Source organism: Salarias fasciatus, unplaced genomic scaffold, assembly GCF_902148845.1.
Source record: "Salarias fasciatus unplaced genomic scaffold, fSalaFa1.1, whole genome shotgun sequence".
NCBI lineage: Eukaryota > Metazoa > Chordata > Actinopteri > Blenniiformes > Blenniidae > Salarias > Salarias fasciatus.
In genome coordinates, this window is record NW_021941397.1 from 1 (window position 1) to 23542 (window position 23542).

General features: G+C 39.7%; 1 protein-coding gene across 4 annotated transcripts in view; it reads left to right on the forward strand.

Moving 5' to 3' along the window:
- The first annotated feature begins 4842 nt into the window (after nucleotides 1-4842).
- ralyl (RALY RNA binding protein like) overlaps nucleotides 4843-23542 on the forward strand; it is a 98046-nt gene continuing 79346 nt past the window's right edge. For 2 of the 4 annotated variants that reach the window (XM_030087715.1, XM_030087716.1), the window contains exon 1: nucleotides 4843-5063. The gene's annotated coding sequence lies outside the window, so the exon portion shown is untranslated. Of the gene's footprint in view, nucleotides 5820-23542 lie in introns of all 4 variants that reach the window. The other 2 variants (XM_030087711.1, XM_030087712.1) reach the window with 1 other exon arrangement.

A 23542-nucleotide genomic window follows, 5' to 3' on the forward strand; every position in this document is an offset into this window, starting at 1 on the left:
TTCTGCAGACTCCTTCACGAAACGGTTATTGAAGACTTCAATCCTAATGTTTCTTTCATAATGGAAATGTATTCTCTCTGTATGTTTTTTTTATTTCCACTATTTTTTTTCTGTCTTAAAAGGATGTACAGTGTGACCAAACATTAAAGGGGACCTCTATGTCAGGGATTATCGCGTGCTGCAGATACATGGGCCAGACGTGGCCATTGAGGAGGCCGGGCAGGGGGCCTAGCTCCGTCTAATTCCTGGAGCACTTCCTATTTTCACATTCTTCATACTGGGATTGGAATAATGAAATGCTGGTTCAGCATGTCGATCAATAGTGCTTAGAGTTGCAGAGGTTAATAAGCTCCAAATTTAAAGTTGAGGGTGCAAAATCCCCTCCATCGCCATTTCTGGGTTTTGCACTATAGATTCTACTTTTAATTCATGAGAACTCTTCACATTCAGTTCACAAAAATGTGTTTGATGTGTTCATTGTTTGATTTGAAAATGGTGCTGGTGATGCCTCTAGTATAAAGCCTTCATCTGAATGAACACAATGTTTTAGACAAAAAGTAGAAAGTGATTGAAAGATGTTATTTTCATCTTGAAATCTTTGCTTTCATGGAATGCATTTGTATTTTATCTCTGAAAAGGGGTTGTGGATGTATTCTATCAAAGAAGGTGATTAATTAATCCACACCTCTCTTCAGTGTGTCTGCATGTTGCACACACTGTATAAATAATGTACTGAGAAGTATTGATCAATGCACCTCAAGAGAAACCGTGAGGCTCAAAGGCCCCGATGTTTTGGGTTCTGCCTCTGATTGGATGTTTATGGCCAGAGGCAGTATGTGGTCCTCACATTCTACTGTATTAATCAGGATTTCAGTGCAGGCAATGGATTAATGATTCTTTTTTACATTCATATCTTATTTAATTTGATGAAAGACAACCAGTCAGGCTGATTTACATTGAAAGAGAATCAACTGGATGAAATGTGTTTTTGTTTCATCCCGAGCCGTGCAGCGCCTGCTGAGCATGTCAGAAGGTTGATATGATTGATAGCTCTTTATTTGGATATTCATGAAGGTTGTTGACCTTGCAAGCCTTGTTTTCTCACCAACAAGCAAGGCTGATAACACCACAGACCAGAATTTTTATCGTGCATCATAATATACATGATAGCTTCTGCAGTGTTTTGGGTCACATGTATAAATCAAGTCAACTTGGATATTTTCCATGGCAGATATTAAAAGTTATGCAGCCTTAATCTGGGAGGAAGGGCGGCCCTCGGCCAAGTGGCCATTAATGATGACACGCCAATAACTATGTTAAGCTTTGGTCATAGTTTATTACAGAGTGTGGTATCAGATCAGGAGGAATTACGCCGGCTTTATTTTATATGCCCTCACACTGCAATTTACCCCAATTTATTTAAAATCAATCCTGTGCATCCTCTTAATCACCTCACTGACAGCAAGTTTGATCCTCTGGAAAAATAATTACAGTGTGACATGTCCTGAAGAGCAACACGCTGACCGTCACATTCGGTTCATGCTGCAGCGTCCGATATATGATGACACCGTTGACATGTTACGTCTAGTACAGAAAAAGAAAGCAGTTCAGTTCAATTCATCACCGAGGAGACAGAACGAGCTCTGATAGATAAATGAGAGGAGGGGTAAACACGCTCGGTGGTTAAGGTGCTACAATTTGCTTCAAGGAAAGTTTGATCACTGTTCATGGACACCAACTCTATTCTTCAGAGACTGAGAGGCGTTTTACGCTGTGCCTCCCAGAGGCTTGGATGTGATCTGAAAAGTGAATTAAATTAGACAGTGCTTAAGGTGGAAGCAGCGCACCAACCGCAGTTATGATGAATGAATGGTGACAGTTGTCTCCAGCACTGTGCGTTACATGAACTTGTACCGAATTTTGTCTGACAACTGCAGTCAGACACTCGTGCATCGATAGCACATTATTGCTTTCCTGTCTGATGCAATCAGTGATAACCTATATTTCTCAGGTGTGTATTTAGTAAATGAGAGTGAGGTAGAGGGGGCAGGTGAAGCAAGCGTTTTCTGAAAGTCGTGTGGGTGTTGTGAATAATAAAGTGGCATTAAAATCCTTCCACAGAGCTCCTTGTTTGAAATAAACAAGCACAACTTAAAGACAATTAGGAATATTCCACATAGTGCCTTTCTCAAAATCCAAATTGAACAGAAACAGAAAGCTGCCCAGTTTTACCATCATAAGTGGTCCTGGTCCCAAAGTTTCTGCACTGTCAAAAGTATTTTATACATTTGTTTGAATATATTGCCATTAGTTTAAGACAAAGCTCACAAAGGAGTTGAATTAGTAGCTCCAGTTCATCCAAAACATCTAATGTCAAATTATTCGTCATGAAAACGAATGCACCTTGTGAAATAACATACACACACACACACACACACTAAAATCTTAAGGAATTATTGAGCAGAAATTGACAGGTATGTTATTGTAAATGCAAGTTTGAAAGCTTTATCCACTATGTAGTAATGAAAACATCTCGCCTCTCAGCCTCACATGATCAAACCCACTTTAGCATGAGACCAGTAAAATCTGAGGATTAACCTGTTTTAATATTAAAAATCACTTCAAAACGGTTAAACTCATGATAATACCGTAGACTGCTACGCCTGGACCAAAGACATTTTGGTTGAAATCTGATTGGATTTCCTGTATAAGCGAATGAAAAGCCTTATGAGAGACCACCGCAAAGGATTTTTCAGTTAGATGTAGATGGAGCCTAATGACAATTCTTACATTGATATATCATTTACAACTTCTTTTGTTCTCTGTATTGACTCCTTTACTTACAGTTGAAGAAGCATTTTCTCAGTGATATGATCAAAATTGAGCAAGGCTCACTTCTGAATGCAACAACTTGTTGCCCTTTCTTCCATTATAAATAGCCTGTTAGAGTACCATATGTGCAGCCTTTACAGAGTGTTATTTCACACAATGCATATCCATATCTCACAAGACAAATCCATAACCCTGTACATTTCACTGATATGGTACGGTTGAAGTCTCAGCTCTTTCTATTATTTCTTTGCACAATCAGTGTAGCTTTGGTGCATCTTTGTGCAAATTGTGAAATAGGCTAATCAACTAACCAAATTATGATTACTTTATAATAAGAATAGAAGTTCATAGCATATCTTTACCCTTTTTTTCGTTAGCTTCTAATATTTTTTTTCTGACTTCATACATGCATTTGTATATGTTTGATATAAGACAAGAGTGTGCACTGAAAGACTTGGAACTTTATTATTTGATATCTTTTGTATGTTTGTACATATTTTCAAATAACTGATTAATGTAACATATACATTTTTCAAGTTTATTAAAGTGACACAGAGTACACAAGAGAATCCATAAAGTAGCAAACAGAAAACAAAGACAGCAACAACAGGGCTAAACAATAAAAAAATTAGGACATTACAACATTTTCTCTAAGAGAGTTGACCTGGAGCACTGAGGTTCTGTTTTGTTCCAGGATACATTTTTTTTAAAGGAATGTAGCATGCAGCCATGCCATGAAGCAGTGGTTAGCACTTTGCCTCATAGCGATCATATCTAGATTCAGCCTTTGGATGTGGAATTTGCATGTTCTTCTGCATGTGAGCATGTGCTTTTTCTCTGGGTTTCCTCCCACAGTCCACAAACATGCATGTAAGGTTAAATTGTGACCCTGAATTGCCCATATGTGTGTGCGGTTGTTTGTCTCCTGCTGTTTGCCCTGGAATGGACTGGTGACTTGTCCACAGTGTATCCTGCCCTCATCCATGGTAAGCTGAGATCAGTCTCAGCACCCTGTGACCCTGCAAAGGATTAAGCGGTGTAGAAGATGGAGGAATACAGCATGCGTCAACTTTGTTAATGAACACCAAAGCAGGTTTTTAGACTGAATCAGGAAATCTGAGACAACACAATTGGACTTGAACCAAGGATGTGAGATGTGGGGTGAAAGTACTAACATCTACCCCTCTGGAACAACTGTATTTATTATTTTGTGCTTAATATATATCTGTCTGTGAGAGTAATTCATAATTTAGATTAAAGAAGTTTTGAAATTCAAACAAGCATCTTAAAAATATGTTTATGATGCCTTCAGTACAGTGACAGTAAGGTGTTTAGAGTTGCTTTTCACTGCTATTACTGCCATTCCTCATATTGTTCTTTGACACAGTGTCCTTAAACAACCTTTTGATAAATCAAACCTGCGACACGCATCACTGATTCATACGATCAAACATGAGGGGCATGTGAATGGGATAGGCATGCTGATTCCCCGCAATGAAAAGGACGGACGATACGCACCGGGGACACAGCCAGATGACATTACGAGCAGCGTTTCTATGCTGCAGCTGCGTTCGGTTCGCACGTTGTGATTCAGCACCTCGGACCCACGCCGTCCTTCCTTCGGCGGATTTCAGCACCGCGGACAGCGCCAACTCCACCATAACTGCGTCTTATTGTTCAGCACCGCGGACAGCGCTCCAACGCATCTGGTGCGTTTCTGTCTCATCTCGGATGCGCTAACCTTTATGTGTACGTGCATTGTGAAAAGAAAAGAAAAGAAAAAAAACCTGCTGTAATAACCCGCTCGCCTGTCCCCTTCATTTCTCATTAGGGTAAAAAGGGGGCTGGATATACAACCCGTGCTTTCAGTTGAATGAAACACGGACACCGAGTGCGCGCTGCAGCTTTAAAAAGCGAGAAAGAAAGAAAAAAGAAAAGAGGAAGAAAAAAAGAGAGAGAAGAAGCAAAAAAAACACACAACGGGCTCAGTCATAACTGTGGGATGATAAGGACTACCTCTTTTTACTTTTGGAGAGAGCCAAGCCGTGAGGAGAGCATTCAGCATCAGCTGTTCGACACTGCTCTCTCATTGCTGGAAGTCGGGGCTGAATCAGTCACATGACAGAACTGGAGGCAGAGATCTAGAGAAAAGGCACAGCATTTCGGCTTGCACCGCCATACTGTATTTTGAGCCATATCACATTTTTATTGCAACATTTTACTCCCGCTCGGTGAGTACATTTCCAATGGCTTTTTTGTAAGCATTTTTTGTCTTTTTAATTGCCCTCTTTTTTTTTATTTTTCCTCCTTTTGCTGGTGTTTGAATTTGAGCGTTGACATGGTGGTTTTGAGCGTTTTTTTACATCCAGGCTTCAAGTTTTTAGCATGCAGTTATTCTGATCCAGAGTGCCACAGGGGAAACACAGGGTGCGTTTGCGGTCTTGGGGAAGGAAGCCTTTACTTGCTTGCAGTTTTGTTTCGAGGTGTCGAAACCAAGCAGATTTTGCCGGTGTTGAGATTTTTCACACATTATGGTGGTTTTGAAACATTTTTATTTTTTGTTTTCTGTCGACTTTTGCTGTTGCTATGCTTTGGTTTGCATTTTGCAGTGTTGTTTGGTGCCTTCGAGTTTTGTGATTTTGATGTGTCGGTGAAAACCTCACCGATCAAACCCCTTGCTTTTACTTTGTTTCTCTTTTCTTTATCAAAGGGAGTGATTTTTAAAGCCCCATGGCATTTTAACCTGATACTTTTCTTGCAGCAGAGCTCACAGGTTTGTTGTTTTTTTTTTCTTTTTTCTTTTTGGGTTCTCTCTTTTTGCGATTTCATTATACTTTTGATGGTGGCAGTGTCAAGTATTTTTGGATGTAATTTTTTTTTTGACTAGATGATGCTGGGTGACGAGGGGAGTTTTGATTCTTGGGAGAGTTCAATGCGTTTTTGTTTTCTATTCCAACGAGGATGAACAGACATTTTCCCTCCTGCAGGTATATATTTATATCTTACCAGTGACTGTATTTACAATAAAGAATGAGGTGACAGAAATATTCACCTGTGGCTGACGTGTTATTTTATAAGGCTGGATAAAAATGTTTACTCAGGAAAACAGTTTTTACCAATGTTACCTGAAGGTTATCATATGTGACCAGTATGTCCATAATTCTTCCAAAAAAAAAAAAAAAAAAAAAGAAAAGGAAAACAAGAGTCATGATCAACTCTTCTTCAACAAGCTTGGAAACCACACCGTTTTCTTTGTCTTAAGTTCCACAACCTTCACACCATCCAAGCTGGAATAAATGTAAGTAGCTATCTTCAGATCCCTGGAAAGGATGCACTGTAATGATTGAAAAGCCAACTATCTATAAGAGAAGAATTTAACTTCATGCATGAAGCTGTTCACAAAGTTAAATGGGGAATAAATAAGTTCCACTACAGAGGGTCAAATATTTTGCAACACCTAAATACTCTCTTCATTGCTAGGCAAACTAAAACTCTCTTCTGTGAGACTCACTGTATAAATATAAATCTGATTTTGCTGGAAATGAATGGAGCCACTGACAGGACTGAAAGGGGATTTGGAGCAAATTAATCCTTGGGGTCCGGTTTAGCTTCAGATTATTGGTGTCCTGCAGAAAATACAAACATAACTAAACAGATATGATGTAGTATTTGGAAAGGCAAAGGCTTAAGCTATTTGCGGTGTCGGAGTGTTCTTTGAGCTAACATAACATTCCACTCTGTTGTCTCTAACTTTAGCCTTTCAGGAGATGAGTATATGGTCAAAAGATGATGGTTCTCGGCAGAAAACTGAAATCTTCATATGGCTTAGTCTGAACTATTTCTGTACTTGTGAAGTATTCTCCTGCTTGCCCAAGTTGTGCTCTTAGTATCATCTTTCCTTTGTGGGGTAAAAAAGCAGCCTGATGCATCAGATCTCATCAATTTGCTTCATTTAAAACCATATATATTAAGTTTAACAGAACACTAGTTCTGTCAGTGTAATTTTGTAGGCCTATAAAACATATGAGAGTGGACCATTAAGTCTGGGTATAGACTGTTAAACCCCGGCATCATTAAATAAGCTGCCACTGTGGATCAGAATCAGAACAATTTAATGTAGTAAAATGGAGTCTGGATAAATATTGAATGCAGAACCCGGTGGGGAAAGTTACATTTTTAATAAGGCAAACTGATTAGAGCAATTAGGATGACACGGTGTGCCTGGTATTGAAAAGCTGTTATCACAGATCGATTTCTCTGCCCTCTTTTAAATCCATGCAGGTCATAAAGCAGATGTAGATAAAGAGCCACAGGGAGGTTTTAATGGTTTTCAATTTGTGAGACAATTTAGAAACAGTATATGTGGAGTCTGCGAGGAGAATCAGGGTTTGGTTGTGTAGCAGCCTCCCTGAAGACAGCTGCCATGAGGAGGTTTAAAGGAAAGTATAGGTGTGAATTTGCCGCTCATTGTGTCAGATGTTGTGAGAGGGGTGTTACAATTCAATCCAGCAATATGATTGTGACACAGTTGGTCGATTTGCCATCAGCTACCACTCCTTAGTGCTGACTTGATTCTTTTTCTTTCAAGATCTTTTCAGATTCATGAAGAATAAATGACAAAATAGCTGCACCTTAATTTAACATTATTAATCTCAGCTGAAGTGACTAATTGAAAGAAAAACTTTTAGTATCAAATAACCAAAGCACTTCTGCAGACAGTTTTTCTTTTCAGCAGCTTCTTCAAGGCAACACGTTTCCCTGTGCAGCTCTGCAGAGTGGGGCCACAAATATATGCTAAATGCCATCAAACCAAACCTTTTAGAGCAACGTCTGAGCTGTACAAATAGCTGCCTTTTGAAAAAGTCTCCGAACAGCGCCCTACCTATCGCAAACATACATTTCAATCCATTCATCCTTTGAAAACCACCTCATCTGTTGGCTTTCAAGCCTCAAATCACCACACCGCAACACATCAACATGTCTTCACTCCCGTAGTGAGAGGTGTTTCTGTCACACCGCCACGGTGTGAGCTCTTGGACATCTCTCCTGCTAGGCTTTATGATAGCTTCTATTACGTCCCGCAGTGTTGTGTCTCCCCTCCAGGCAGGTTTTCCGTTATCTGGGCCAAGTCCGAGCCGCACAGGAGACTTACAGAAAAGTATGATAGCTCATGTGGGGATACACCCCGGTCCCCATGAATAAAACATTACGCAAGAGCCAGTTGTATGCACTAAATGTGTGTTTAACTATGACGGGTGTGTGTGTGTTTCCACGAACGTCTGAAGATGAAAATATCAATTTGTCACAAACAAATTGCATCCAGGCCACTTAAAGGAGGTTTTGGCATGTCAGACTGTGACTGATTAAAACTAAATTGATTACTGAAGATAACTGTGAATGTTGTGGGATTCCCCAACCAGATACACTGAAAAAGCAAAGAGGAAATTTGGTTTGTATTTTAGTTTTACTCCAGTAAGTATCACTTTAACATCAGTGCTGTTAAAGCTTTCAATAAAAATAATCACTTTCAAAGCTAAAGGTCATAAAAGAAAGATTTATTTCTAACAGAGATGTTCTAAACATAGTTGTTCTCTCTGGTGTCAGTAGGTTTTGTTCCATAACGACACTTAAACAGCGGAGGCTTTCAGAGAAATGTAATTTAATATCAGTTCATGGCATCGTGTCAATATCATAAATTAAATATTACTGTTAGTATTAGAATCCGTCTGCTTTCAACTCGACTCCACGATGAGTTAACAACCAAAAAGATACACAGTGGAAAGGTGTTTTTACATTTCAGAAATCTTGACAGACCTGCAGATAATCTTCACTGCACTGTTTTAATGTTAAACATTTTATTTACACAAACAGTTTTGAGTAGAAGATGTACTGTTTTCAGCCGTGAGCGGTCCCTGAATTCCTCACAAGCTGCACCCTCCCAGGAAGATGCCTCTAAGCTGCCTGGGAGATTCTGCCTCCGTCATAAGCAGGAAGTTTGCAGAGCTCTGTTGCAGAATTGCTGTAATTGCATGGTAATGAAGGCTACTCGTCAGATAATATCAATATTTTCTCCAACTCAGAAGTTCCTCCATCTGGATTTTGGCAACCTGACAAACATATGCATATCTACTTGGCCCGGAGTAGTAAACTAAAAAGGGTGTTTTATCATGTTTTATCTTGCTCAGGGTGGAATTCTCCTCTTCTCTTCCTCCTTTGCCAGATAAACAGCTTACCTTTGGCATGACTCTTTCTACTGAAACGGGTGTTAAGTACTTTACTGTCCTTTTCTGAGCTGTTAATTTGATAAGTGAGGGGATCTCACTTCATATTCTGGGCAATTAAGCTCATATCTGAAGAATAGGGTCAGGCTGAATGACTTTCCAGTGTCTATTATGGGAACCATTTGAGTTATGGTGCATCACAGAAATGAGACTCGCCGAGACCTGATTGTAATTTTAGAATCTCGGATGAAAGCCGACTTTTGCTTTAGTTACATTTCATTAGCATTTGGACTTGAGTGCATCTGTCTTCGCACTTGCTGAGATCCTAATGAAGCCACTGGGGGAAGTATGAAAAACGTGATTAATGATGATTGAATGCTCTTTTGTTTGGCTTTTCATGAAATATTTGAAAAAGCAAGGCCAACAGAGTTGCTGTGCACATGCGAGAGGTAATCCACAGAGGCATCACTACACTTTAAGAATGGCCAGTTAAGCAGCATTACTCCTTTTTTTTTTTTAACCTCCTCTTAAGTACAAACTAATTCAAATAGAAGGTTTTTCTCCATTTACTAGGAAGATAAGGTTCATTTTGTATGACTGGGAGAAAAGCCATTAAAAAAAGTCAAGTTGTTCTAAACCGCATGAAGCTTCACATTTTCACTATTATTAGTCATGTTTGGGGGGAATTAGGTTCAAGCTATTTCACTATGTCGTCAGCTCAGTGAGCAGATATTGATCGAGTCAACCTAATAGTACGCAGGCCACATATGTGTCAGTTTGAGTTAACATATTCGATACAATTCCCTAATGACACCTTTCATCAAATTACACTCAACAGAAATGCCACATGGAAGAAAAAACATGCCAAATTAGCTTTTAAATTACATATAGATTTAGTGCTACAGCTGCTAATACTGATATGCTTTGTTTTCCTCAACTGAGAGGAATCAGAATTCATGTCACAGACGTCCCTGCAACAGCATCCCTCCCTCTGAACCCGTCGTAATTAAACTGCAATTTTAGAAAACGCTCAGTCTCATTGAGAATATGCGAGCTCGTTTCATCACACTTAACTATTTGGCATATTAATACATGTTTTTCATATCAGCCTGGCAAACATTATCATTAAAGTTTAACCCTCAGGCAGGAGGATGACCGTGTCTGAGACGATTCCTCACTTTCCTGCTCACACCTGTCTTTTCTGAAAATAATGGACGGTCTTCGCTCGGGTAAATATAGAAATCATGGAAATATGGTCGAAATGTCCTAGTGAGATGCAAAAATGTTTCTGCCGAAATGCCATTAAATTGATTTCATCAGATACATAAACCCTTACAACGAAAAAAAGAGCAGATGTTAGAAAAACAAGCACATCGAGTGTGTTTGTAATCTTTAACGCTGTGCATTTATTTTCATCATTTCACATTCAAGTGCCAAAGAATGGAGCAGTGGTTTACATGAAATTACCCTGGTTTGACTCCTCCAGGAGTTTACTCCAAATTCCTTCGAGTACAAAAACATGTTTCAGGTTGATTAGTAACTCTGAACTGCCCGTAGCTGTGAATGTGTGTGTGTGGTGTGTGTGTCTGTGTGTGTGTGTGTGTGTGTGTGTGTGTGTGTGTGTGTGTGTGTGTGGCTGTTTTGGTGAACTGGTGACCTTGTCCAGGGTGTAACCTGCCCATGTCGGCTGGGATTGGCTCCAATGCCCAGTGGCCCTGAGATTGGTAAAGCAGTATGGAAGATAGATAAACATGCGGCAGTGTTTTCAAAAACTTCCTCCTCCCTTTAACTGTCTTTCCATCTAATGTTCTATCATTCATTGTTAAAATAAGCAGTGGAAAAACTAAAATAAGCTTTATTATTGTTGCGAAACTTAACACGCTAACCTGGAAGGCACCTTCAGACTTTAGAAACTAACAACCAACAGAACTGCTACAGAAAATAAAGTGCTGACCGAAGTGACACGAGCACTGCCCCAAAACAAGAATTTACTGTTACTCGATGAGATAAAATGTTTCTATCCGTGTGCATATTCTGTTTATTTTAAGCTCTTTCTCTGAACATAAATTGTAATTTGCACTTTGTAGATGAAGTGCAGGATGCCGTTGTTAATCTTGCATAATGAAATAGATCACAGCTCTGATTCAGTGGAGAGCAACATTGTGCAGTAAAACTTAATGTCATTCCTGAGTTTATAAACTCCACATCGAGGAGTCAAGCTGCGTTTGACTCTGTAGGAAAGAATCTTGAATAGTTCCATGTGAAATGGCTGGGTGAGCAAATTTAAAAAAAATCCAAATGTTGTTTGAGCTGAAAGAAATATCTTTATCTTACTAAAACATTAAAAAAAAAGATCTCTAATCACTGCAAAGCACATTAATAGAAGAATTCACAATCAAATATAGTGCACTACAAAACAGCAGAACCCTAACCTAATCCCTAACAATAAGAGACAGACAGTATTTATAGGTTAATTTGTGGAGGTTATGATCTGATTATATAATAATAAACAAGAACATCATGGCTTGCTCCCGGCAACACACAAGGCTCACTTAATAAACGTAATATCAAGATGCAAAAGCAAGTACTCCAGACAATTTAGAGATGACTGGAGCGTACAATGAATGCAAGAACCTCATGCATGGGAAACATCTCATTTGAGAGATTATTTTTTTGTTTGCTACAGAACGAGCCACTGAGCCATTGGTTGCTCATGGATATTAATTTCGACATGGTTTGTGTGCGTAGTTCATGGACAGGACTGACTGTCAGATCAGTGAGGAGATGAGGCTGGCAGAGACGACTTTATTCATGTTTCCTGGGCACATGCCGAGCATGTCTGAGTGGCTTCGAGATGTTTGCTGAGTCCGTGAGACAAACAAGCACATAAACAAACAAATCTGAAATAAAAAAAGTGGCGGAGGAGTGGCATGAAGCCTTCCTGAGCAGGTGGCGGAGCCTCCCAGATGCTGCAGAGGAGCAGCGAAGCAGATAATGTCCTGCCTAGATTACCTCAGGGACCCCGATACAGTGGAGAGTCCACATCTGGGTCAGCTCCAAGCCGGTTCTGCAGGGATCAGCTGTTCTCGCTGTCGTCCTGCTGGCCTCAGCTGTCTCTCACCTGCCTGTGCCCGCCCGTGTCAACACAGTGAACACCACAGTCTCAACAGACATGATACGGTACATTGTGCTGCACCTGCCATACAATGACAGCCATACTTGCAAGTTTATTGACAGTGTGTCTGTTGTTTTGACATCGTGGATGTAGATATTCCTTATGAGGATAGAAGAGAGAAACTGCTGAGCAGGCTTTCAGAGCACAGGCCATAAGATCTTTGGGTCAGGAGGAGCCCAGGTTTCTGTTTCAAGTGTTTTTTTTAAGTGTTAATCAACATGATACAAACAGATGCAAAATGGCCCCGATGTAAACAAATAAGTTCGAGCTGATAAGAAAAAATCACCCAAAATTTTGGAAGAATTGCTACATCGGCTGCCACAATGACAAACAAATCAATCTGATACTCAAAAACACTTGAAATGATTCACAAAAGATAGAAATCAAAGTATCCTCTGAAAGACACAAAGAAATATATTAATGAACCAGGTCTGTTCTGACAGTTTTCACCAAATGATTTTTTTTACACCTTCACCAGGATAGTCTAGGGATTCAGTTTGATTGACGGACAGAATGTCCATAATTTTCACCCCTTTCTTTGCTTTGGTTTGTTTCCACACGACACTTTGAGAGTGGACCAAACCGCTTGGAGACCGTCACACTGCATTAAACCTACTTGTTTGGAGTACTGTCACCCAAAACAAAAGACTGACCAGAGAGGACCTGGACTCTGTCTTCGGTCCTTCGGTCCTTCTTTGCAGTGAAACAGAGTCCGGGGAGCTTTGACCCATCCAACCACACCAGACTGAAACAAACTCTGGCCAGGACCAACCAGTGCTGGTGTGACACTTCAACATAGATACAGTATTTTATGCTTATATTTGACCACAGATACACATACAGTAAACTACAATCTTTTTTTTACTGAAAATATCTGGTATTCTTTATTGTTTCAACAAAGAGCCATGAGTCTCACACACTGGAATATGTCAACATTTAGAAAACATACTGGGCAATAAATGTTTTTCCTTAAAGACAAAATAACACAAAATTCAACAAATAACTTGATTTGTAATGTGTCCAACATACATGACATCTTTAGGTAATTACATTAAAAAAAAAACTGAAGTGCCAATGTATTGACGTTTAATTAGAGATAATTTGACCTAAAGACAACTGAAGGATAAACATCCACAAACACTGACATTATTTCATCACATGTGCCTTCATCCTTTGTTGCACTGATTAAAGGCTTTTACATATGTGCAACGAAGCACACAGCATTCATTATGTTTTTTTTATAGATTTAATGAACTGTGAAGCTATGTTAATATATTATTCTTGCATTTTGTCGGCATTTTTTTTTTTAAATCTGATATACCTGAAAACATCCTCATTCTGCTTTAATCAACTTGCACCTTGTAATATATGAATATGATTGTTGGTTCTCAGCTTAAACTATATAAGCAGATTTAAACAGATGTTAGGTTTTTTTAGGTTCTATTTCAATGAAAATATGAATAAATATCTAATATGAGATAAACAGTTGCAGAGTAAAACAATACCACCATATGACAAATTTGCAGAAAAAGAGAGTAACATTAATACATTGTAAATTAACATTTAAAAAGCAGCAAATACACACAAATAGGACACTATTAATTTTGTGTGCTCAATAGCAGGATTGCAGAAATTTTCCAAATAGCTATTTCAGACCAATATGAAGTGAAACAGGGGGAAAAGAGAGATATTTCAACATAGAGGCATCTTGACTCACATACTCACGAGGATCATGACCTCAATTTTCAGTGTCTGCCACGAGAAAAAGCACAGGTGCACTCAAGGAGAGACGGCTAGCTAGCTAGCTAGCTATTGAGTTTGTGTACCCCCGAGGGCAAAAACATGTCCACAGAGCAAACCTTTTATGTTTCTCTCAACAAACGGTTCAGTCAGGGGTAGAGGACTGCTGGAGATGGCGAGAATGTATTCTGTTCCACATTCAAAGTTTGATCCAAACTGAGAGGGAATCCTTAACGGATTACTGCATATGGAGACACTTAAGGCTTTTTTTTTTTTTTTACTCGGGAAGATTCACAAAGTTATTTAAATGGTGTTTTGAAATGCAGGGAGTTCACAAACCAGGACAAGAACAAGCAAGGGATTCATTTTCTTTTATTCATCGCTCCTCACATTGTGGGAGCTCATGGTTTATCAGCATGTGACACAAAGCAAGCCCCACCCAGGTTAATCCCACATGTACGATAAAGAGCCGGCGTCCCACCCGGCACTGACGTCTCTCTGGATTGAGGTTAAGAATGGCAAATGTCTGATTATACTCGGGCTGGGAAACCCTCTGAACTAAAACGGAGATTAAAAAAAAGTAAAAGACAAAAACATCTGTCCCTCTAAAATGTAGCCCATCTCAACAGTGGGTTTATGGCTAAAAATAGCACACCCATCATTTAATTCCCCACTTAGTCGCAAAAAAGCAATCTTCTCCTGAAACATTAATAGCTTGTTGACATCTTGCAGTGAGCCACAGTCTATCAGTTGGCGCGTGCAAATAAGGCTTCATTCTTCATATTGATTTTTGCTCCAGGTTCTGACATCAGAGGAAATCAAGGAGCACGTCGCTCTGAGTTTTCAATGGATGCTGGCAGCTGTTCCAATCTTTACTTCTGTTTCCGTCCATTTTCCCTAATAAATATCGTCAGTCTATACTTAACACTGCGACAAGATGTGATCTAGATATGTGCCTTATTGGAAATCTAAATAACCTCGCTGATGAAGCCCGGGCAGCATTGTTAGTGCATATAAATTACACTTGCTCCTACAGTGGCAAGATGTGGCCTAGTTTTCTGCATGGAATAACCATTAGTCTGATTGGATCTCCATGTTAACCACTAGTATACAGTTAATGTCCTTGCTGAAGCAATGCATTAAACATCGACAGTGCTGCTCATCAAAAAAAGAACCTGTATTTAATGGTTGGCTGACAGCAATATCTTTAACTTGATAAGAGAGAAGCAAGTGGTGTTTCGGACCATCCTTTTCTCAGAAGTGCTGCAGCTCAGACATATTTCCAGGTTATCTGATGTGAACGTCTCTCTGAGGTCACTGCAAAGCTACTGTTTTAGATCTTGTTTGGATCTCTGACTCTGTCCGTCTCAGTGATGAATTTCACCATTTGGAAGTCATTCTCTAATTTCTGTTCAGGTTTCGTGTCACTATGCTGATTCTTTTAGTGGGGCAATGTTTTTCTGACACATTCAAAACAGACATAATTAATAAGTTGCTTCTTATCAAATCCTTACTTGAGCTTTAACGGGTGAAATTTTTCACAGTTAACAAGAAACTATCCAACCGCGACTTCAATATACTGTATGTATAGATATAATTTCCAATGATATATTTTCTGGGTTTTATGCCATCTGACTTTGTACTTCTGCCATAAACTATACATTCTGTATTCATTAGTCGTGATAATAATTCAATGGATGTTATGCATTGATCCCCAGTTGAAGGTTGGTGTTAGATCTGTTGATGTGCCCTCCAGAAAGAAACTGAGCTCCATGCTGCTCTCCGTGAAGGTCCAGAACCTTGATGGCAGCCAGTGACATTGGTGTATGGATGTGTGTTTTTAAAATGCTTTGAGACTGCTGAAGCGGTGAAAATGCATTATGAAAGTGAAAAGTCCATCTTACCTTCCATCAGAAGAATCAGGAGATACAGTTCCTCCAGCCAGCTGCAGATAATTTAAAACCAAGTTTTTGGGTATCTTTATACTGTTTATTCGCTCTCCTTTTTGCAAACATCATACTTGGTTGGCTTTATTTAATAAAAAAAATACCTTGCACAGGGAACATACACAGCATAGGACGGCAGCAGTCTCCTGCAGTCACAGCATACCTAGAAAGCAATGCAGAGGCCAGATGTGTGAACGAGCAGGGAAGACATCCGACCCTGCAGCTGCAGGATACTTTTCCCAATTGGTACTCCAGCTAGTACAGCACACACTGTCACTCTGCCATTTACAGTGGGAATACAGATAGGTTAAAGGCATATAGCTCAATTTTTTTTATTTTGAAACATATTTGTGCCCGTCACAGTATAGCTGACAACTCCACAGTAATTCTTCTAGTTATCTTAGATGAGCATTTATATAAAAGAGAATCATTAATTGGCACCATCATATCAACACAAAACCCAATTTGTAATTTTTTTTGTATGAAGCCAAAACTTTTTGTGCTACTTGGAATTGTATGGCACTAAAAATGGACGTAGTTTCAAAAGGCTTAATGGAGTTTTAGCAAATAAGAAAATGCATATACATACATACATACATACATACATACATACATACATATGCATATACATAGATTCCACTGTATGAGATTCTATTTCCCTTAATGGAAAGAGTGAGATTCATTCCCATTACAAAAAATAAAAAATAAAAACTTGAAACCAAATTGAAGCTTTTTGAAGTGTATATTATCCTCCACTTTCAATGAATGACGGTGAATATATTTGCCAGGTGTCAATGTAAATTCTTTGCAATCCACAGGAGCCCAACAGCTCCGTACTGCAGGTAGAGTCACAGCTTTTACATACAATTACAACACTGATATGAGCAGAATGAACTGGGACATCTGCTCCGTTTCTTCTTTTTTCACTATCCTCTAAAAGACACCTGTCAGTGGCATCATCGGGGAATACAAACATAATTAAGTAATCAAGCAGACACATTACATATGTAAATGACATTAATTGTAGACATGGTTTTGAAATATTCATTCAAATTAGTCACATCATTTAGGCAGGGATCTCTCCCCAGCAAGTGTAATCATTGAACTAATTAGGTCAGTCAATGCAAGTTGAAACAATTTGAAAAGCAATTTCGGTCTCCAATTAATTCTTGGCTGAGAGAATGAAACCAATATAGGATGCAAACGCTCGGAAAAAAAAAAAAGTAAGGGCAGAAATATGTCTTTAAAAAAGCAGCTCTGTGAGCTCAGTGGCAGAAATATACAGAGGCTGAGTGAAATTTCAGCGTGAGACCTGAACCTGTGCTGTTACTATTTTTCAAGGTTTCTGGGTCAGATTGTGTGGTTGCCAAGCTGTCGGTCTGTATGGATTTTGGAAGTATCTCAGGGATGCTATTCTGCACTGTAGAGCTGAAATGCAAGATGAAAGCTCAGCAGTTTTTTCACTTTTCTGAAACAGAAAAATGCTACTTAGGTGACTTTGTTTCCAGATGCAGAGAGGATACGTCATGGAAAAACACATACAGTGAATTTTACACACTCAAGCAATTTCATTAATTAGCCACAGTTTGATATTTTGATGGTTCTTAGATGAAATTTTGAATTAGAGCTACAACTATATTTTTTCTTTTTGCTGAAAGGAAAATTTATCTTAAAATCAATAGATGATCAGTGAGTTTTATGTATCACTCACCTTGTAATGAATACCTTTAAAGGTGTGATATTCATATATTTTTAGTCTGTAACATTAAAGAACTACTTAAAAATAATCATGTGAATTCTAGAGAGAAGTTAACAGGGTTTGCCTTCCATAACTAACCTCATTGGTTCTCATAATCAAAGCTTTAAAGCTGAAGAGAGTACCAAAAGATGCAGAATGATAGGAATCTCTTGGAAGAACATTTGATGTATGTTTCTTTTCAAGCCTTCTATGTCAATCACCAGCTGATGTGGAAAGCTGCAGACATCACTAAAGTGCTGTTTACTGGAGGACTTGCTTCATGGAAAATTGAACCATCCCCTTCTACATTTATGTAAAGCCAACAAACTGACTAACATGATCCCAAAATATAAATAGGGACTTGATTTTACACGTCGTCCCAAAGCTGATGGTTTGTCACCGTGGGTCTATGACCAAGCGTCTAGTACATCCATAAAGCCTGTGCCAAATCTGTAGATGGAGATTTCATCGTCTGCAGTGCGACCCCAGAAAGCAGCACCTATGACATGATACTTAAAATAAACATCTGCTGAGATTACATGATAGGTGTATGAATGCCCTCGAATATTTCCCCTCTCTGGCCTTTCCTTTTTTCACCTTTCCCAGCACATTAGCTTCACGCTCACTTTCCTCCTTCCCACATTGCCTCCTCACTCTGCTTCCTCTGAGACCTCACCAGAAGCCCCCACAAAGACAGATGCTTTGTCCATTCATTCAGTAATTACACTCCACTGCCAGCTCTTTGCAGGCTGATTATTTAGCTGCCTGTCTCTTTCTCTTTATCTCCTGCCAAGCCACTTCTTCCTCTGTTAGCTGTGATTCGGGCGCTCAGGACAGTGGAGCATCCATAGATAAGACTCACATCCAGTAACACCCGGACGGTGTTCAACAATGACAGGAGTTCAGAGTGATTGACCTGCCAGATTTTGGTTTTTCGGGACCCATTCATGGAGGGAAAACAATAATGGCTCTATTACAAGTGACAGACAAATCCAAAATGACATGATGAATTAGGATCGAAACATATGTTAAAAAAGAATAAAGAATGATGAGCTGGTGTAGTGTATTTATGGTCTTCTTTTTCCACCTTATTTCTCCCTTACGGTTTTTTCTTTTTCAATCAGAACATCACCTGCTGTCAAGCAGATGGAAAATACAGCAACTGCTTTGCCCCTATACATTTTCATCCAAGCACACAAGAAGCCATCACTCTCTGTTGTTACATGTTTCACTGCTTCCTCCAGTCTTCCTTTTTGGAGAACGCATCCTCTTATATACGACATTTTGAGTGTCATTGAAACCAAGAGCATGGGAAGACAGTACGTAAAATATGGAAGGTGCCATAGTGCTGCAAGTTATTAAAACATTTGTGGAAAAAAAATTGCAAAAGACAAAAATTAGTGCAATCAAAAAAAGAAAAAAAAAAACCCTAGTCAGAAATAAAAGCCAGTTGAAAAAGTTGAGTCTTTAGCTTCCACTTAAAAAGGCTAAGATCAGTCCTGGTGTGAATGTCAGGGTGCAGTTTGTTCCACAATCTTGGAGCAGCGACAGTAAAAGAACGGTCACTCCACTCTTTGTATCTTGACCTTGGGACTTCCAACAGAAGCTGACCTGAAGAGCGCAGGGCTCTGCCATGCTCATGGACAGTTCAAATCTCAGACAAGTCAGAGGGAGCCCGGCTGTTAATGGCATTAAAAACAAACAAAATGAGTTTAAAATTGGTTCTTAAATGAACTGGAAGCCAGTGGAGTGACCACAGCATGGAGGTAATGTGTTCACCTCTGGACATGCCCGTGAAAAATCGTGCAGCAGTGTTTTGTACAATCTGGAGAAGCGAAACTGAAGACTGGCTGAAGCCAACATGAAGGGCACTCCAGTAGTACAGTCTTGAGCTAATAAAAGCATAGATTGCCTTTTCCAGATCCTGCTGGTTGAGAAATGACTTCACTCTGGCCAGGAGACGGAGCTGAAAAAAAGCTTGTTCTCACAACGGAGCTGATTTGTTTGTCAAATTTAAAGCCTGTTGTTAAATGTTACCCCAAGGTTTTTAACAAATGGTTTAAAAAGGGGGCCAGAGCACCAGAGTTGGCTGTAAAAACATTGGACACAGGTGGTGTGCCGTTTTGCTGTCATTTAGGTGCAAAAAGTTCTGCGCCAGCCACTGCTTAACATCATTAATACAGTCCTGCAATTTAATAAGTGCTGTATTTTCATTTGGTCTCATGGGAAAACATATCTGCAAGTCATCCGCGTAGAGTGAAAAGACAGATTGTATTTTTTTATAATTGATCCCAGGGGTAGGATGTACAACGAGAACAGAACAGGGCCAGAGGATAGATCCCTGTGGCACCCCACAAGACAGGGAAGCGTACGAGGAGCAGAGGTCGCCAGTCATTACAGAGAAGCTCCGAATTAGCCTGGTATGACCTGAACCATTGGAAGACAGAGCCACGGATGCAAGCATACTGCTCTAGGCGAGATACAAGGACTGCATGGTCGACTGTACAGAAGGCCGCTGTGAGGTCCAGCTGCAGCAGCACAGCAGGATTCCCAGCATTCACAGACGGCGCAGTGTCATTGTGGACTTTGAGCAGGGCTGACTTAGTGCTAAAATCAGACTGGAATTTATCAGAATTTGTTTCTAAAAATGCCAGCATTTAAATGAAAACAACTTTTTCTAAAACCTTAGAAAAGGAAATTGGGAAACAGGCTTAAAACTGAACAGCACAGAGGGGTCAAGATGTGATTTTTTTAAAGCAAGGGCCAAACCACAGCGTGTTTGAAAACAGCTGGGACAGACCCTGAACTAAGAGCATGAGAGAACATCTCTCAGACACTTACCCCTCCAGGTCATTGGTAGAAACTGACCCTGCACACATCTCTGGATCGTGTAAGAAACTCAAAGTCTTTTGAGAAACCTCACACAGGGACAGGACAGACTACAAACTTCACTGTGAAGGAATCAAGTTGAGATCAGGCAACTTGAGATGAGGCAAAACAGATTCTGCACGACTGGAAAAAAAAAGGGCATTCTGTCCACTTTTTATACATACATTGTGACTATGCACTGATTTAACAATATACATGAGAGTCTGAGAGAACAACATAACATCTGATAATTACTGGGGACATAAGATGTGAAGATGACTCACCACTGAATCACAGAAATAAACTATCGGCTCAGTGATTAAGCCGTAACACATACATCAGACTCTCTGCAAAGCCTAAATTTGATTTAACTCCAGCTTTTATGTACAACACCTCAATAAACAAGACCAGAAAAATGCATTGTAGAACAGCACCTCTAGTTAGCTCATCTGATGACCTCCCCAGCCTCTGCATGTGACTTTAGCATTTTTTAAGCAGCACATCACAGATCCCATGTTGAATGTCTCCTGATATTAATTACTCTTGCATAGTATTCAAGGACACAAATGACAACAACAGTAATTGAGCGGCGTTAGCTGCAGGGCTAATGTTTCTGGGACATTTTAACAGGCTAATTAGGCCTACGAAGTAAACCAGCACAAAACCAAATAACCTAGACTTCTCTGCTTGTTGATACAGTCAATAAAAGGGCAACTGCCATGTTTTTGCTTTTGTTATTGTTATGTCTGTTTTCCAGTAACCCGCTCAAAATGTCACTGGGCTACAAGTGGGAGGGTCAAAGGGCGCATCCATCGGGATTGGGACTGGTTAATGTCATCTGTGACGTAGCACAGAGAAGATCTCTGATACTGTGTGATACGAGAACTGTACTCAGACATACTCGACCAGTGACAGCCCAGAGCTTTAACACCCATTTGTACAAGCAGTAAGTACCCAACAACTACACCACATCAGTCAGGAGTGCATTAGACTGAATACTTACTGCCGAGGTTATTAATAAGAAGCAGCCTGGAGATGGAAAGTCAACATGCATACAGTACATGCATACTTAAGAGCAAGGACGAGTCTTTCTGCCTCACGATGCTTGTTGGCATCAGGTTTCCAAGCTCTTTTTTTTTTCTAGTGTTTTTTTTTTTTTTTTTAAGTTGTAGCTTCAATAATTAGATATTTGTCAGAGTTTTCATCTTAACTCTCTGTGGAGATTGCAGGGGCCATATTGATCAAATGAATTTGTCATAAAGCCGGTTAGAATCTACTTTGGCTTTGTAACATTTTATCATGTTGCCGTACTGACTATTAGATTGTAAAACTGTGACCATAAAGAGAGGTATATGGTCACCAGCGATATTCAGACAGGCCATTTAAACCATTCTTCAATGGTATTAATGACCCCAACAAAACACTCGACATGCAGTTACACCACAGTGGAGCACCCTGAACTGGATCAATACTGCTACGCTGCCAGACTTTCTGGACCGGTCTACATCTTCCAGTCCTCGCCCTGTGTCCTCTACAGTGCCAGATTTGTGCTCTTGACTGACAGAAATGAAACCCAACAGCTGCTGTAGCCCATCTGCCTGAAGGCCGAGCCATACTGTTCATTCTGAGATGCTCCTCTGCTCACCACAGTCGTAAAGAGTATCACCCGAGGTGCTATGACCTTTGTGTCAGCTCTAACTAGTCATGGCGTTCTCTGAACTCTCTCGCCAGCAAGGTGTTCCTATCTGCTGGGCTGATGCTGATGCTCACTGGAAGCCCTGTATTTTTCACAAAATTACAAGCAATTTCAAACAGTGTTTCTAAAGCAACTTCAAAAAGCCTGTAAGTAATGTTTGATATGAACAATAACCAGCCACAACTGCAGTATGTTTAGTTCCTGCAGCTTGGTAGACTCTGAGGTTTGCAGCTATGATGCATTAAAAAGATCTGTGCATTTAAAAATGAGCAAACAAGTGTGAACTACTAACACAAAACACTTAGCATTGCATCTGACTAAAGTGCAAAACACACCCCCATCGATTTAGCGTGTTTGTCTTCATGAATATGGAATATCCAGGGTGGAATAACCAGATCACGCAAAACGTGTCATGCAGTCTAACACCTCTGAAAACATTTGCCTTGTTTCCGTCTCCTTTTAACAAAACAAGGTTATAAATTGGCTCCGGCTTCAGCACCAATGCTGCTGTTATTGTGAGGAGAGGCATTTCCTCAGTTGACTTCCCACAACTTATTTCTGTCATAGATAATTACTGTGTTTCACCCATTCTTATGTCTTACAGTCTTTCCTGAATATGTGCTGTTCCTTTTCTGTCTTGCATAGCTTTGACTTTGGGGCAAAGCATCTCGCATATTGAAATGTTCTTGCTTTTAGCCAAATTCAGATTCATCTGCTGCAACGTTCTAGTATGTTTTAGAACTGTAGCCACCTTTATACAGGATATTTGTTAAATCAGACCAATACAGGAAAAAAAAAAACACATCACTTTTGAAATACACACACTTAAAATAGCCCTTTTGTAATAATATATGATAAACCAAAAACGCGCATATCATTTTTTTTTTAATGAAGGCAGACACAGACAGACTTGAAGCGCAATAGTTCTGGTCAGACATGTTGCGACAGCAGTGCCCTAAAATGACCAAACGGTAAAGTAAATGAAACAGTTGCGATTGGAAAAAAAACTACATTCTCTTCTACTTTTCTTATGTGACTGATGCTATCATGATGTGGCAATAAAATCAGTCGGATGACGGTTAAATGTAAAGGATTCGAGGTTGAATAGCACTGAAGCCTTTAAAATGAAGGGTCATTATTTCTCTGTGATGTCTGGGTCATAAATAGACCCATTTCACCGTGTGCAGCTTAATCCAGCTGAGAGAAGGACTCCGTGCAGGATGTTGGACGTCTCACTCTTGAACCCAGCACAATGTGAAGGTTCTGCCTATGTGTCAATCAGAAGTCACTCACATTTCCAGCCTTTGAAGACATAATTGATATTGA